The 18673-nt window shown below is 36.4% G+C and overlaps 1 protein-coding gene across 27 annotated transcripts in view; it reads left to right on the forward strand.

Annotated features, from left to right (window-relative positions):
• Nucleotides 1-18673, forward strand: part of LRRC4C (leucine rich repeat containing 4C) — a 1388209-nt gene that overhangs the window by 832447 nt on the left and 537089 nt on the right. For 16 of the 27 annotated variants that reach the window (XM_058305525.2, XM_058305527.2, XM_058305549.1 and 13 more), the window contains one exon: nt 17143-17279. The exons of the other annotated variants lie outside the window; for them this stretch is intronic. The gene's annotated coding sequence lies outside the window, so the exon portion shown is untranslated. The remainder of the gene's footprint in view (nt 1-17142; nt 17280-18673) is intronic. 27 annotated transcript variants of the gene reach the window in all.

The raw sequence follows: 18673 nt of genomic DNA on the forward strand, positions 1-18673 counted from the left end.
TTTAATTAGCTTTATTGTAAAAATGAATAATGTATAGAGTGGATGGTAACACACAATGAGTTACAGTTAGTTTATAAATGGGGATGTGGCTGAAAATAGTAGTCTAGGTATATTAATGCTAATTAACAGAATACTGGAGAATACTCTAGGAACAGAATAGCACAGTAAACCAAGAGGTGGGTGAGAATTGTGGTTGATGGTACAGATGCAAGACTGTCCTTTGTTAGCTAGAGCAAATGTACGTTATTATTGCAGGGTGGTTAGAAGTTAGAGAAGCATGGGAAAGATACAGCTGGAGTGACCTATGGATTGTGGTTAGTAATAATATAATATTCTTGCATCCATGCCAAAGATGTACTCTCTTGATAATGGGGCAGTACGGAAAATGTGTGCCAAATGTACACTATGGACATGGTAAAAATCAGATGGTATTATATTATTTGTAACCAATGTTCCACCACAGTGTGGTGTGTTGATAGAGGGGTGTTTTGGGGGAATTCTGCACATGTGCATGATTGTTTTATAAATTTACAACTTCTGCCATAATAAATATATTTAAAAAATAATAATAGGGTAGGTTGGGGGTAAAATACACCAAATATAAGATAAAGACTATAATTAGTAATAAGATTTTGACAATATTCTTTCATAATTTGTAACAAACATCTCACAACAATGCAAAGTGTTGATAGAGGGTTGATGAATGGTACCCCTGTATGATGTTATGCATGTTTGCTTTGTAAGTTCACAACTTTTAGTATATACCCTCATTGTTTATGTATGTTAATACATAAATGATATAAAGATAATAATAATGGGAGTTGGGGAAAACACTTTGGTTAGTAGTAATATTTTGACAATGCTCTTTAATCATTAATTAAAAATGTTTAACAAGGCAAGGTATTAGTGGTAGGGTGAGGTGCAAGAGTCTTGTATGATGTTATATTTGTTTGTTTTTTAAGCACAACTATTACTGTATAGTTACTGTTTATGTATGTTTATATATGAGTGATATACTTGAATATTTTTTTTTAAAGTGTAGGTACATGTATATGTTTTATCTTCCTCTTCCTCTCTCCCTCCCACTCTCCTTCCTTCCCTCCCTCCCTTCCTTCCTTCCTCCATTCTTTCTTTCTTTTGAGGAAGAGCAAATGTCCATACCCTGGATGCGAACATGCCAATTTGGATGATTGCCAAAAATAAATACATTTCTCAAATACAACTGATTCTATGTTTTAAAAATTGGTCTCTAATGCCACAACAAATAGCATGGGTGATTTATTTTACAAGGAAATTAGAACTAAGTGCAGCAACTTTTGGGTGCCAAATATCATTTATAAACATATTTGTAACTAGATAGGTCTATAGGGATCAGATCAGTGTCATGAGAATCACCGGGAATCTTTTAAAAATGATCATATCACAGTCTCACCTCACCAAATTCTGATAAATTAGTTTGTGATGGAGTCCAGGTCCGGGTATATATTTTTAAAAAATGTATTGCTTTGCTTGTGATGCACATTTACAGATATAAATCTGTATTTATAACAGATAGGAAATTATTTTAGTAATCTATTACTGCGTAAGGAGTTTCCCAAGCTTAACTGCTTAAAACAATATACATTTATTGTTGATCAGAAGGAGATACACCTAAAGATATGTAGACTTTCTCCGATTCAGATGTTAAGGTCACCAACAGAAGCATACAACACTGGAAAGAACAATGTTTTATTTGCATAGAAATGAGACTGGGCAAGGTCAGTGTATTAGTCTGCCAAAGGTGTGCCAATGCAGAGTACCAGAACTCTGTTGCCTTTTATAAAGTGTATTTGGGGTAAAAGCTTACAATTACAAGGCCGTAAAGCAAGGCTGCTTTCTCACCAAAGTCCGTTGCCACGTATTGATGCAAGATAGCCTCTGATCTCTGTCTGGTCTTTCCTTCCAGGGCTGCCTCTTCCTTTTAAGGTTCCATGAGCCAAGCTTCTTCCAAATCTCAGCTGTGGGCCAGCATAGGGCTTGTTTCTCAGGACGTTCTATCTCTCATCTGCAAACTAGTAGGCAAATAGCGCATCTCTCCACAGGGCCTCAGTATAAAAAACGATAGAGTTCTCTCTTCCCGTGTGTCTTCTTGAGTGAGTGTCCATTTATATTGGCCCAGGGGGTGCAGATTCAACCTGAATCACCCCTTACTGATGTGGAATCAAAGCCCTAATCTTAGCAGGTAATTTAATCAAGGTCATCTCAGTTGAATCTAATCAAAGAGTAACAGACCCAGAGGAATAGATTAGTTTACAAACATAATCTTTTTCTTTTTGGGATTCACAAACATTCTCAAACTGCCATAGTCAACTTCACTAACGGGCATCAGTTCCTCATGGCTAAAGGTCTCAAACCATGACCTACACAAGGAGATGTTCTACATGCAGCAACCCTCTCTTCTCTTTATATATATTGTAGTGGGGAAACCCCACTCCCTCCCAGAAGGGGACAGATAAATCACCAGGGTATCAGGTAGATGTCATAAAACATGCCCACAAGATTTAGACCATCTGCTGTGAATTTTCACATGTTTGGGACAGTACAGGAAGGAATGTACCAGGGGTCCCTGTATCTACTGGGATTGTTATCCCACCAGGCAGACCTGCCTGGTCCTGAACATAGTTTGTATTTGTGTGCCTTAGGGAAATGTGACAGTCCCCTACACAATTATTATCTCACAGTCCTGTGGACCAGGAGTCCAGGCACAGCTTGACTGGCTCCTATGCTGAGGGTCTAACAAGGCTGCAAACACACAGTTAGTCTGGCTGTGTTCCTTAAAGTTATAAAAATTCAGTTCCTTAAGGTTGTAAAAACTGAGGTTCCCATTTTCCCACTGGCTGTGGGTCAGGGGCCATTCTAGCTCCTAGAAGCCTGCACCATTCCTTGCCACGGAGGCCTCTCACAGAACCCCTTAATGGCCCTCTCACCATATGACAGCTTACTTCTTCATGCCCCATGGGAAAAATCTCTCATTACAGTCCACTAAGCCAGAGTCTTATGTAATGTTATATAATCATGGGAATGACTATCCCACCACCTTTGCCATAATATGTTTTCTATAAGGAAGTCACAGATTATGCCCATAATCTCAAGGACAGGATTATACAAGCCTAGCACTTCATTGGGGTTCTCCTCAGAGTTTGTCCATCACAAATAAGTTTAAAGAATGTCAACTAACCAACTAAGTTTTTTTTTTTTTTTAACTAATGGATAGAATAAGACAGGTTTTATTAGTCTAGTGGTCTTTCAAATTGAAAACAAATATAGAGGCAATTAGGAAAATATGGATTCATAGTTTAATTCTGGTATAATGAGCATAGGTTTCTGCATTTTATTTGGACTCCTTATAGAATGTTAAAGCATCCGTTTATGGTTTGCTTATTTCCTGCTTATCGTATAAGTAAGATATTTGTGTAAAAATACTAAATAATTAACTTACAAAAGACCTCTGGCTCTAACATATGGTAGTGGCCTAGAAAATATTGATTTCTTCTAAAGTCTGATTTTTGTGGTATTACCACATTTTGAATAGTCTGCATTTGTGACTAGAATTGTTCATTTGCTGCATGTATTAGTCAGCCAAAGGGGTACTGATGCAAAGTACCAGAAATCTGTTGGTCTTTAAAAAGGGTATTTATCTGGAATAAAAGTTTACAGTTATAAGGCCCTAATGAGTCCAAAGTAAGGTACCATAAGAGGTACTTTCTCATCAAAATTGGTTGCCAATCTCTGTGAGGGTTCAGCCTTCCTTCTCCCTCTTAAGTCTCCATGGTTCCAGCATCTTCCCATCTCAGCCATAGACTGGTATAGGACCCATTTCTCTTTGGGCTCAGCTGCACTGGTCTCTTCACGAGGTCAGCTGTAAACTATTATGTGAATGGCTCCAGGGCCCCAGAATCAAAGTTGACAAAGTTCTCTCCTCTGGTATCTTTAGAGCTCTTATGTCTTCTTCTGTGTGTCTTCTTAGTAAGTGTCCATTTATATAGCCCACTAAGGGGGCAGGGACTTAAACTGAGTTAAAGCCTACTGATGTGGTCGAATCAAAGCCCTAATCCTTATTTAGTCAAGTAAATGTAAAACCTTTGAATTTAATGTAATCAAAGGGTGTCATACCCAGAGAAACAGACCAGTTTACAAACATAATCTCTCTTTTTAGAATTCATAAATAATCTCAAACCGCCACAGTACAGTACTTTCCTAAAGGAAAGTTATTTGGCAAAAATCTTGGATGATGATTTGAATTAAAATGGTTTCCCACTCTTAGAATTTACTTTATTTATTTACTTTATTTTGGACTTAGCCTTTTACAAATATTTGGAGACACCTCAGGAAGAAATTGGTAGTTTTAATTGACCCCTGGCTAGAATAATGTATACAACTCTGAAATTTAATTGATTATAATCAGTTTCTAACTCTTAAAGTCTCTTAATTTTCCATTTGAGAAGTTCTTTTCAATATCTATTTTTGTTTGTTTAAGGTTTTTCCGTTCTAACACACCACTAACAACCAGGTACATATGTTTAATGTAGTTGGAGATATATCAGTTATTCTATAGCGACATCAGTGCATTTAAATATAGATAACATTGCAATCATCCTGCCATCATCTCAAAGACAAGCTCCTAGAGCTAGTTCACTTAATTTGTTTAAAAATTATTTTCCAGACATTGCAAACATACGGACACCTGCATACCCGACACTCAGGTATGCCAACATGCTTCCACTTTGTCAAGTTTGTTTTATATTCATTTTGGAAAGAAGTAGAATTTTGTAGCAATAGTGGATTCATTCTTCACTACCCCAACTGTCACTTGAACTCCTTAGCAGGTAATGATAACTAGGATATAGGTAACCTCCATGCAGAAATGTGTGTGTATCATCACAATGCATATTTTTATAACTTTACTTTATTTAAATGTACCTATCAAGATAAGTAGTATTATTTTAAGTGCTTTTCATTTGCATAAGTTTTATAGATATACTCTTTTACCATGCATTTTGTGCTCAATATTTTTTCTAATTGTGAAATTTTGCATAGTGATTCATGAGGATCTAGTTCATTTATTTTTATTGTGGAAAAGTATTCCATTACACAATGTGGTGGGTTGAATTTCCCAATTTAGACATGTTGTTACTCTTGATGCATTCCTGCGGGTATGAACGCATTATAAATTGGCTGTCTTGAAGGTGTTATCTTATTTGAGGTGTGGCCCAAGTGAATAAGGTTGGGCCTTAATCCAGATTACTGGAGTCTTTTATTAATAGATGAAATTCCTGCATAGAGAGAATGCCACAGGGAGGAGCTGGATGCAGGAAGTCAGTGGAACCCAGAACATCACAATGTGGAAGGAAATTGAAGGAACCCCAAGGATTGGCAGCCAGCCAGAATGCTACTGACCCCAGAAGGAAGCAAGCCTTCCACCCTCCAAAACCATGAGACAATAGATTCTTGTGGTGTAAGGCAACCCATTGTGTGATACTTCTTATCGCAGCCTATCAAAACTAATACACATAACTATACCACGGATTGTTTATTCATTTTCCAATTGAAGACATTCAATGGATTACCACTTCTCAGGATTACAAAAAAATGCTGTAGTGAACATCTCTGTAAATGTCTCCATGGACTTATATAGGAGAGTTTCTTTAGAGAAGTAACTTTAAACTTTTTAGACTGTAATTCATTTGGGATCCAGGACCTACACACATGTACACAAACCTACATATGAAATAATACTTACCTTTACTGTATTTTAGAATATGTGTGATTATATGTATATATATATTCACAAACACATATATATATACATACATGAAAATATGGATTCAGATTACTCTGGTAATTTCTATTCTATTTATTATTCTATTTCTCACAGGTAAAAATTGCAGGTAAAATTCCATTTAATAAATTGGATGATCAATTAAAGGATTATAATTAGCACTTTGAAAAACAGTGCTCCTGGTTATATGCCTAATAGTGTTGTAGAATTTGAGAGAAGTTCAATTACTTGAGTATAGAGAGGCCAGGACTCAGGAATGATTTTGAGAAGGAAAAATGGTTTATTGACGGTCGGCCGGACTCGGGAACTTTCTGTTTCAATCCCGAGCCCGAACAAAATTTTTTAGTCCCTTTTATACAGACAGGAAAGGCCAAATGGTCCTTTTGTTTCAGTTCTCAATAGGCTTGAACTAGCATATATTTCCACATTTTAGGTAAGCTTTTAGCATGGACCTCAGGCATTTGATAAGCTTTTAGCATATTTGGTTTGCATTTTCCCTGAATACTTAAAGTTTATAGACCTTGCATTGTTAAAACTGTTTCCTGCTCACCAAGGGCAGGACTGGACTGCAGCCTTTTATCATCCCACACCCACAAGTCACAGATAGTTTATGTTATCTCTGAAGAGACAAAGAGCCTTCCACCCATAGCCTGCATCAATTGCAGAATTATTAAAGGAAATGGGTAACTTCCACTTCCTGATATTGCTAAATTATTCTTTAAAGGGGTTGAAACAAGTTATACTCTCACCAGTGGTATGAAATTCTATTTTCCTACATTCTTAGTTCTCATCTTAGTTCCCCTCAGCCTACAGTTGTCTACATGTCTGTTTTTGAGAGATGTATATAGTTGTTGAGATTATCGGAAAGACACCTAGTGGGACTTGCTCAGACCCATTCCACTGAAAATGTGCATAAACCTTATAACACATTAAGAAATATAAAGTGGAATCATTTAACAAGAGGTGGCAGTTATCTCCAGAGATGTGCATTCCACCCCACCCTCAGAAATATACAAGACAATCAACCCAAGGCTCTAAATTCTTCTCAATCTGGGGCTTCCTCACTTTGTTGGAGTTGCTGAACCCACCAAATTCAGACCTCTTTTCAGATGAAACAAAAAGGAAGGTTTCAGAAATCTGCTTTAATTGACTTATATCCTTGAATTCCTATATATAATCTGCATGAATTATTTGTAGATTCATTATTAATCCAAATTGAAAACACCCTACCAGAAGTCAAATCATCATCCTCACCAATCTTCAAACCCAGAACCACTTTTCATTGTCTGACATAGTTCTTTGGAATTATCCATTCCTTGTTCCTTGAGGGGTTAAAAGAATTTGCCTGTAAAATCATTAGACCTGATTTTTGTCTGAGTTGAGAGGGAAATAAAGGGATAGGGTATAGGGTGGTAGATTACATACTACCAATTCAATTTATTTAACTGGCATTAGTTTATTCAGGTTTCAAAAATATTTTGGTATTTTTGGTATTTTTCTTTCTACTTATTAGAGAAGTTGTAGGCTTACAGAAAAATGATGTATAAAATGCCGAATTCTCATATACCATATTTGTTTTAAAAATTCTCTTTCACTAAACGTTCTAATATTTTGGCATAAAATCTTTCATAATATTTACTACAATTTTTAAATATCAATTTTTCTCTAATTATAGCTCATTTTCATTCCAAATGTTGTTTTATTTTTAAATATATTATTTTAAATTTTCCTTGCCACTATTTGTCCTTTTATGGAACCAGTTTTAACTTTGCTGAAAATCTCTGTGATCTCTTTATTGTTGTTGTTGTTGTTTTTTACATTCTTCACAACTTTTTGATCTTCTTTTTTGAAAGTTCTCTTTTTAAAAATCTTTCTTTAGTTAAACACAAAGCTCACTATTATGTGATATGCTCTGTTTCTTCTTTTATAATATATGCATTTAAAACTTAAATTGTTCTCAAATGTACTCCTGTCATTGCACCCCTCAAGTATTGAAATATAGTGTTAGCTGGAACGGGTATAGTTCAGTGGTTAAGCTGTGTCTAGATTAACTCAGTCTACTATGTGGCCAGAATCAGAAATCCAAACAGTAAACCCTTACTCCCAAAGAGGTTTTACATTCTAATTAGACAATCTTATATTCTCTTTCTCCAAATAAAAAAATAAAACATGAAAGAACAAAAGTAATATTGCATTTCTATTTTCTTAAGAACCCTAATTTACTAAATCATTCAAATGAGGATTGTATTTTTACTATTACCACTACCACCAACTATGACAACTTCTACCAATAATAATGTACTATCTACTCCTTAGAGTGCTTTACATGTACTAATGCCCTTCATCTTCTTATAAATACTATAAGATAGTTGTAATTATGATTCTCATTTTATAAGTAAAGAAACTGAGGCAGAGAGGTTAAAAAAGCTTGCCCAAGTTCACGTAATTGTTTAATAAAAGAACGAGGATCTCTACTCAGGCAATGTGGATCCAAAGCCATCGCTCCCACCACTATTGTATTTAGATTCCAGCAAGACAGGTTCCCAGGACATATCCTTTAAAAGAATCCAAACTGGATTTCTCTTGCCAATTCCCTTCTCATGGTCAAGGAGTTAATAGAGCTAAATGTGCCAACCTATAGGCCCAACCCTCTTCTCGATTACTGGCCGTCAGGCAGAAGATTATTTTACCTGCATGCTTCAAAACAGAATACAAAGTGGTAGACACCCATTGAATGTTTGTTCGATAAGTGAAAAATAATAAGGACCATAATTGTACATTCATCATATGTCAGAAATGGTGCTTTTGCCTTGCCATGGTTATCTCAGTTGTGGCCTTTAGTTAAATACCATTATTATCCCCTTTTACAGATGAGGAAACAGGCTCAGGGAGTAATTAGCTCAGGGTGAAGAATTCAGCCTGGTTTTGAACTAAGGCAGTATGATTATAATATATGCAGATGATTGTAATATTATTTTGCCTCTCAAAGAATGAGTGGATATTTGAATGAAAAATAAAGGCCATAACTTTTCGTCTAGTCAACCTTATCCAGTAAGTTTAGTGAAGCAGTTATTGGATTTAACATAATAATGCTTGCACATTTTATTTTGATTCTTTTCTAGGTCAGTGGGATTCGAACCTCTAACTACGATAGCATAAGCATATTTGAACTTAGACTTTGTTTCAAAAGATAATACAAATAGACAATAGACTGTGGGAATGGAATGAAAGCAAGATATATGCTGACATGAGTTCCTTTTCTGAAATCAATATAATGACACATTTTGTATTCAGTATATTATTTATGATTATTTATCAGACTTGTGATTGAAGAAGCCAGATATGATATTGTCGTTATAAATATAATAATTCGGCTCTTGATTGTATGTCTATGTCAAAAGTCCCATTGAGATTTGAATGCTGATACAATAAAAAAATTCCTTTATTCATTTATACTCAGCAAAATAATATTAGAAGAAAAGACATTCCCTCTTCCTTATGGTTGGCAATTTGGGTTTCATAATTCTCTATTAAATTTATTATTTGTTGAGATATAATTTGCAAAGATTCTGTCTTACATTAGTGTCTTTGCTTTGACGTTTATTTTAAACTATGTGTTTACATTCAAATGGTGAAAAAATACACTTGTGGAAATAATCATGGTAAATGGATCATGGCAACTATCAGGTTTGAAAGGGGGCTACTTAAATGTGCAAGAGATGATAGCATTTATTGATGATACTTAAATCCTGTGGGAATGTCAGTGTCTTCAGGGCCCTAAGAATCCTGGGGAAGTCACTTTATCCTCACTTGCCTTCACCCTTTCCCAGTTATATATACAACAGAATCAGCAGCAGCATGTGGCAAAATGAAAACACAGAGACAGAATTTGGCCCCTTAGAATGGAGTCTTAAGACAGTCCTGCTGTCAAATGGGAAAGAGATGAGAACAGTTCTAACTATTTAAGAGTCGGTATGGTATGTAAGCATTATTCTGCAGCCTTAAATGCAACTCCTGATTTTCATACCAAGCCTGGATAGTGGGCAGGAATGGAGGGTAGGTGTTTAATGAACTCTATATTAGAGGTCTGAAGCCACAAGTGTCCACTACTAAAACAACACCCTTCCTTTTATATGCAAAACACATATAAAGAAGAGTTAATATTTGCCCTGGGTTAGTGTATACCACAAGATTACTTCCTTTATTTTAACAATGTAGTTTTTCAGATGCAATGACTTCTGACACCAACTGCATATAATTCCTATTCTTAACTACTTGGATATAGACCAAATTCACAGGTTAATTTGGTCTATATCCAAGGCATCATCCCCACAATACTACTCAAACTCCATAGAGCAGCTACAATTTCGGGTTTCCCAGGTCACCCTCTCTTCTGGCCAACTGGCTACGAATGTATGGGTTCCCACCCTCCCCCTTAAGTTTGATAATTTGCTGAAATGACAGAACTCAGGAAAGTACTATAGTTTAAAAAATTTAAAAGCAAGAAAAAAAAAAAGATACAAATCAGAACCAGCCAAAAGAAAGAAATGAAGGCTGGGAGAGGGTTTCATGTCCCCTCTCTGTGGAATGAGTATGCATCATCCTCCCAGCATATCAATGCATTTTATCAATCTGGGAAGCTTGTCTGAGATTCAGTTTTTTGGGCGGCTTCATTAGGTAGGCATGATTGATTGAACTCAATCTTTAGTCCTCACCCCTCCCCAGAGGTCTGTTTGACTTAAAGCCTCAACTCTTTAATTGTGTAATTAAAGGCTCAAGTCTTAAAACCTCAACTCTCTGACTGTGTGATTGGTCGTTTGAGTGTGGCTACTCCCCCCTCTAAGATTATTATCTGTCTGTCCCCACCCTGACTCATCTTGTTAGTATAAACCATCAGATATGGTCCAGAGGGCCCATCCTGAATAATAGAGATGCTCCTATCATTGGGAATTCCAAAGATTAAAAAGGTTATCTCCCAGGAACCTGGGACAAGGACCAGAAAATTCTTTATTATTATAACATAGGTAACATTAATTATTTGACTCAGGAACTTGGAAAGTTCACAGTAAGTGAGAGCACCTGAAGAATTATCAACTTGTACCCTAGTTTCATTCTGAAAAATCTGGCTTTATAATTGAGTACGTCTTGCTCTTGATTTTGACCTTAATCCCATTATATTGATATCATAGATATAATTGATAATTGGTTACAAAGTTAAATGGGAGTTTCCTCATTCCCCCTAACTGGAACAGCATTCTCTTTGAAATATGTTACTCTTATGTAGCACATGTTCACATTTAAATTCTTAGACCAATCATTAGGCTTTTTTTTTTTTTAAAGTAAAAAAACCTATAGAATAAGTAGAAGAGAAGATGGAGGCTGCTGTAAATTCTGGGTTTTAACATTTATTAAGCCAGTTAATTGCTGTGTAACCTTAGTCAGGTCTTGAAACTTCACTAAATATCAGTTTCTTCATGTTTAAAAATGATGCCCTCCAATTAGATCTTTTTATGTTGTCTTGGGAGCAATATGGGACAACACATATGAAAATACCCTTTTATACTGAGTGCCTGGCAGCACTGAGGAAGCCAAACAATGCCTGCTAAATGAAAACAAAATCAGAAATGTTTAAAATGCACAAATGTGGGAGATTATGATTAATTAAAAAGTTAAGTTTCTTTAGAGTGTGTTTGCATCAGTCGATTTTAAATACAAGCTGCAATTCAACCTTGCTCAATTCACCAGCTTCTCTAGGGGATCCTATTTTCCTAGCAGAAGTTTGACAAATTTGGTGTCCTCATGGTATAGGGATTTTTTTTTTTTTAACAAAGGGATCAACAGCTCATCCAAGTACCTTTGACTCTAGAGGGAAATAACACTTTTAGGTGGAAACCTGTAATATACTTGGACATCTGCATAATGACTGAAATTAGCATAGGTTTACAGAGTACACAGCTCCATTAGAATTTTGATGCCTTAGAAAGAAACAGAAGGTTGTAAATTTCCTAAGGGAAAGTCTCTGGAGGGTGAAAAGACTTGAAACAAAATCGGTCCAAAGGGAAAGGCATGTTATGAATGGCTGAAAGGACAGTAAAAAGGAATTCATCAAACAACAATTGTGATGCTTTTTTCCTAATCAAAAAGTTAGAAGAAACTGCTGCTTCTACAAGACAATCACTCTCACCCTTTAAGGAATGCTGATAGCAGGTAACCTCTCTGTTCTTACTTATTGAGAAGTGAGTAATAAGTCTAACTAGTGGACACCTATGGCTGTTAGTTTCCTCATAGAAATAATTGTACAAAAGAAGATGAGGAAAGTCAGGAAAAGAGAGAAGACAAAAATGGGAGAAGAGCAAAGGGAGCACAGAGAAGGGGAGGAGAGAAAAGATGGAAATATATACAGGAATGTGAGTGGCATGGGCAGGAAAAGAAAGAAAACCACAGTGTCTGCCAGAGGGAGAGATACCTCAAGGCATGCCAACCCATTCCAGTAGAGGTGTTGGGGTCACCAGCAAAAGCATGCCTCACACATGCTCTGATGGAAAAATGTTTTCCTCTCATAGAAAAGAGACACAGTGAGGTCAGCCTCAGCAATGGGCATCAGCTCTCCATAGTCAGCAAGTCTCAATCAATGGCCGCAGCAGGAAGATGTTCTAAGCACGGCTCCTCTCTTGTGCTCATATGCTGTGGCAGTGGAAGAACCCCACTCCCTCTCCACCAGGGACAGATATACCACTGAGGTATGAGCTGGAGATCCTAAAACATGTGTATCAGAGTCAGACTCTCTCCAGTGAATGCATACATATGCCTGGGACAATAGAGAAAGGCATGTACCCACAGGCCTCTTATCTAGTAGGGATTAGTGTTTTATCCCACCATGCTGACATGGTTCTGAGCACAGGATATATATTTGTGGGTCCCAGAGAAGGGCAGCAGGTGCTCCCTAACACACATAGGATCTGCTTGATTTTTATGGTTTATGAAGTTATGGCACAAAATGGTTTCTAGATGGTGGGATTTATAAGTGGAAAAAAGGTATTTTATTATGCTACAGATGCTGAGACCAGCCCAAATCTTCAGCTATACCCTGCATCAGGGATAAGAAGAAATTATTCCTCTCCAGGCTGACAATGGTGAATTATACTTGAATTTCTGAGCAAAGGGTGATTTAAATGTGAATCTCTTCAGGACAGTGGTTTTCTGTAGAGACCTTCAAACTCAGTGGGCCACAGTAGAAGTGGTGGTTATGTTTTCTAAGCCACGAGATCCTGGAAAAAGGCAAAGGTTAAGAAATCCTCTTACTCTCTGTTTTCCAGGAAATGACTTACTGCAAAGTACTACTCTTCCCCAAATGAGAAGACTCATGGATGCCCACTTTGATCCCACTTCCCCACTTCTTCACACCCAGTTCTTTCTAGTCTTAAATATTGCTCTTTATGAAAGCAGCTCCCTTTTGCCTAATCTTTGAGACAACAGCAGATCTATGACCAAAGAGTTCTCCCTGTTGACATAGACCCTCTCCCCTTATTGTACTAGTCCCTCCTGCCCTTGCAATAATCCTTTCAAATAAAGTCTCTCCTTACCAAGTGTGATGGTTAGGCTATTGTGTCAACTCGGCCAGGTATTTATGCCCAGTTGTTTGGTCAAGCAAGCGCTGGGCTAACTGTAATACAAGGGCATTTATGGATATAGTCACCATTGACTTTACTGCAGTGGTAAATCTTAGATAGCTGGTTATAATTACATCATTAGGGAGATTGACATCAGCAATGAGCAGCGCTTAGCCCAAGGGATTCAGTTGAATCCCTTAAAAGGGGAAGTAATTTCAGCATTGAGAGAGAATTTCCCAGCTTGTCTTTGAATGGCCAACATCTCCCAGAATTCATCAAGAATCTTCATTGAACTTTCATCAGAGCTCCTGGTTGCAGCCTGCCTGTGGAACCTGGACTCATGCATCCCCATGGCTGTGTGAGAGACTCTGATAAATCTCTTAGTATTGACAGATATCCCTTGTTGATTCTGTTTCCCTAGAGAACCCTGACTAATACACCAAGTTCAATTTTTTTTTTTTCATTTGACAGTGATTCCAAAAATTTTCACCACTAAGGACATCTCTAATGGATTTTTCTGAATAATGAATCCCTTAATTTGAAATGTTTTCTCTATATTTCTACTGAACAGACTTATGGGTTAATAATACTTTGTTTTCCATATTTCTATTAATCAGACAAGTATATCCTTCTATTAGCATTCCAGATCAATATTAGAAAACATGGTTCCCTCCCTGAGTTTATAATTCCAGTGAAAAGTAAAAACTTGACATTTAAGAACACTTTTGTGTTATTGCGGTAGATGACTGTTATTGACTTTTTGAAATATTAAAAATAATGATTGTATGGCTTCAGTATGAGATTAATAAACACATACAATTATTATATTGATGTAGTATGGGAAATGGACTCAGAAAACTTCAGATCATCTACATAGATAAATAACCTAAATGACTTTAGAAAGAGACCTTTGAATACTTTCAATAGCCTCTAGAATTTGACAGCCTCTTTTCTCACTGATTCTGACTGGTATGCGGTCTGTTGTCTTCTCTACAAGTTCCAGATAGCTGGAAAGATGAGTATAGATGGAAGCAATGAATGGTGAGTCAAGCTGTGTTCCTAGATGAACATGAGATTCAAGAGAGTCACTACCTCCTTGAGCTCTGCTTTTTCCATCTATAAAATGAGGACATTGGACTATGTTATCTTGCTATTTCTTCCTATTCTAAAGTGCTGTGATTTTTTAAAAACATACTTTAACTGAGCCTTATTATTTTTTCTGCAAAAATGGGAAGAATGTCTACTTCATAAGGTGACTTTGAGAATTAAAAGATTGTAATCGAGTATCTCTATCCAAATCTATTTGGTTCTTGAATTTAGTAGACATGAGTTAATAAAGAATGAAGAATATCACACCAGTAGAATCTATTTGACTTCAGTATTTCATATAGCAAGTGCTGAGTTTTGGGTGGTGAATATGTATCAAATATTCTATATCTGTGGAAGTACCTTATATAAGCAACATTCAAAAAAGATTTACCCTGTTTTTGAACTTGAGGATAGTGAAGGCCTGGTTCAATTTTGCCCCAACCATGAACTAGCACAGCATCAGGAGGTACCCAGTGGCAGTGCATGACCCTCAGGCAAGTTAGGGGACTCTGCTGAGCCTTTGGGTCCTCATCTATAAAATGCTCTCCACAGTATCTATCCCCACAGATCATTTCCTAAAAAATGGTAAAATCATAAATTTTATCAGGTATAAAATGAACAGGTGTTAAAGATTTTACATAATTCATTAATCAATGAGAGAACTAGGAGTGTTATAACTAGTTGAGAGAACAATCCAAAATTAAGACATATTAATAACTCAGGAATATTGAAATGAATGTGTAGATGGAGGCAAAACCAGCTTTTACCACAGTGGGGGAGGGAAGTCAATTGAACCACTACCTGACAGGAAAAAGTTTGCGTATCTACACAGAATACTTGGCATTGTTATCAGCAATTTGCAATATACAGAGTTGTAAAATAGCTTTCATAGAATCAGAACCAAATAAGCAGAAAGGTATGTATGTTTTTCCTTTGAAACACATTTTTTACCCCTATAAGAACAAATTAGATAATGCATGTATAGCAATGAACTGATGCCTAACATCTAGTAGACCTCATATATATGAGGAATGACTTTGAGGCAGTGAAAGAGATTGAGTGTCTTTTCTTGTAGTTACTTAATAAACTGAATCAGAAGTAGAGCTTTAACAGTCACTTTAGCCTCCCTCCTAGGTTTGGCATTCATCCTCCATGTAATTCTGGTTTCCTCCCTTTTTTTTCTTTTTTTTACTATCAGCTATATTATGTTGATTTACCAAGTTCCAGGAAGGGTCACAAATTGCTGAACAAATTTAAATATTTGCCTTTAGGGTTATATTTTATCCTAAGTGAATTCCTATAATAACACAGAATGACAAGCAGCAAAACCTAATCCAAGACAAAATTAACAAAGCCTGTTTATTCATTCATAAACTTGTGGCAAGGGGACTCCTCTGCCTTCAGGTCTGTTTCAGCAAAGCCTCAAAAATGTTAGAAAGGAGAGTGAGTTTTATGGAACAAAGAGGAAATTCTGAGACAACAGCTAATTGTCAAGCATTCTAGTAAGGTGAGAGTTCTGGAAGCTGGGGGACCGTCTAGTTGGTATATATGACAATCCTTGATTGGCTCTAAGAAGGCAAGCAAGTAGTTTTGTGGGCATTTCAAGAGGGAGGACTGTTCAATGTTCAGGACTGATAGCTTCCTGTGGCTGACCATTTCTTGGAACAAGTGAGGGTCCAAGGAGTATGTTAAATAAGAAATAGAGTTTAGATGCATGTAAAATGATTTTATTGAATTTAATTGAAAGAGCCCTGGGGATACAAGATAAATGTGAGATTTCAGGCCAAAGCAAATGTAGTGGGGGAAAGAAAAAATAAACATGTTTGAGGAATTTGACCATTATTAAAAAATTCATAATCTGAAATTAATTATCATTTTTTCCTTTGAATCTACCAAAGCCCAATGCCCAAATCACACTTCTGTTTTGCTTTAGACCAGATTCTGTGTGCACAATATTTTAATATTAATTACTTAAACTAAAAAAAAATCACAATAATCTATGGTCCTCTTCCTCTCCTCTACTAGAGTGAAAAAAGGGTTTAGGCAGTGGATTCATGCTTATATATCTTAAAACATTGCTTCTTCTACTCATATTCATGCTTAAACATCTAAAAGATCTTAAAATTTGACCTCCTTTACTTATATATCTCTCCTTTATCATCTGAAAAATAAGACTAATAAAAACATCTGTCAGACAGAGAGCTATGGTTAGTAAATACTTGGAAATGACATTGTATTGATAAAATAAAATGATATATGTAAAAGCAACTAGCAGAGCTTTGGGCCCAAGGTAATTTCTCAGGAATTAAATACCTTCTACTTTCTCAGGGCATGGAATAATAAGCAAATTTTTATATCATGTCTCTAATTAATAAACTATTATTAAGCCTTTAGCATTTGCTTGGATTTCTACTAGTTATAATTATAGATACAAAGCCACCATAGGATGCAATACAGTTTTTAAAAGAGAAAATCTTTCTTCCCATCCTTTTCTATTCCACAAATAATAATAATGGGCAAATGTATTTTTAGCATGAGTTATGGATGCTAAAATCTAATCAATCACCCAGGATTTATTAAGCATTATATACTCCTAAAGCTATCCTTTTATTCTGTTTTATATAGGAGTTTCCAGAAGAGCAGGGATAGCCAACGTAGATTAACAATATGGGAACATCCTGAAACTACTTTGAAGTCTCAGTAAATTAACTGTATTCAAGTTTGAAAAATAGGGAAACTGGTCCATGGATAATTTGCTACAGGTAAGTGAGAAGAATAATCCATTAGAATCCTTCAAAGAATCATTGACTGTGGGGTTGTTAATTACATTTCAGATAATTATAATATTCCTTTGGTACATCTGACAGCTTCTCTTCCTTCCCATACGTACGCATGTGGACGTCAACATATGGCTAAATGTCCGGCCATTTCATCTTGTTCATTTGGGCCTCAGTCAGTTACAGAAGGAGGAAACAGGGGGAAAAAGTACCCACTTAATGAAACTTTTACTAGTAGTGATTTATGCTGAAAGATGGGAGTCAAACCATCCCTCAAACAGATGTTTCTGTGCGCTGTTCTGAGAGTTGAAAGAGTGGCAGATTGGCCTGCCCAGGATTCAGAATGAAACTAACAGGCAAATGGTGATGCACCCCTCCTCTTTTGAAATGGGGCAGCAGTTAGGTTGTTAATATGAAACAAAGTGTGTGAGAAAGGTAGCCACTTTTTATTCTTCCTTTGAAAACCTAGTGAGATTGAAAAACTTGACATGGTGATAGCATGAAAATATTTTCTCTTGGTATTAGGAAAGCTGTGCTTGTCTGAATGATTCAGTGGGGAAGAATGAAAAGTCCCCAGGACTCAAAACAAGTGGTAGTTTGTGAGCTGGGGGCCTGGTTGTCCCATCTTCTGTAGTTAAATGTTGTACCATCAGAGTCAAGGTCACCTGAGCTTTTGCATAGAAGGCAGCCACCTCTGTGAAATAGAAATAATCTGTTCATTCATCTCTGGGGTTTTTCTGCTAAGGATTTTTTTTAAAGGAACAAATTATAGTAGCATTAAACACCATTTGTAGGAAGAGAGATTCTTGTACTTGCCATTTCTGTTGGCAAATCCTTAGTTCATTCAATGCTGTTTTAAGGAGGAAGTAGAAATGTTATATGTGAACCCTCAAACACTGTAGGAGGAATTGCTCTTGCATTTTCCTGTTAATATTTAGCTCTCTCTAGGATGCATGCATAATTGTTATCTGTCTTAGATTCATAATTCAAGAACTTCCCAGAAGACTCTCTCTTTCATCTGCTTCATCACGCTTTTGGAAACTAAGCAAAATAGAAGACATGTTATATGTTTTCAGGGATATCACTTTGTTTTGAAAGTCACATAAGAACTTCGATACATGGATGTTTTGTAGTCTATAAAGTGTTCTCTATAGAGGAAGGGGCAATGGTAAGATAAAGATAAGGGACCAGCCACTTAAGAGGAACATGAACCGACAAAGAGAGAGAAGACCTGAAGCTCTTCTCTTTAAAGGTTATAGATTTGTCCTCTTTTGCCTTCAATTCTACCTATACAAAGAAAGGAATGTTGTTTTAGTTACTCTCTTTGGGGCCTATATGGAAGAAAAACTGACTCAAGTGACCTAAGTGAAAAAGGAATT

The sequence above is a fragment of the Dasypus novemcinctus genome, chromosome 10 (assembly GCF_030445035.2).
Source record: "Dasypus novemcinctus isolate mDasNov1 chromosome 10, mDasNov1.1.hap2, whole genome shotgun sequence".
Taxonomy (NCBI): domain Eukaryota; kingdom Metazoa; phylum Chordata; class Mammalia; order Cingulata; family Dasypodidae; genus Dasypus; species Dasypus novemcinctus.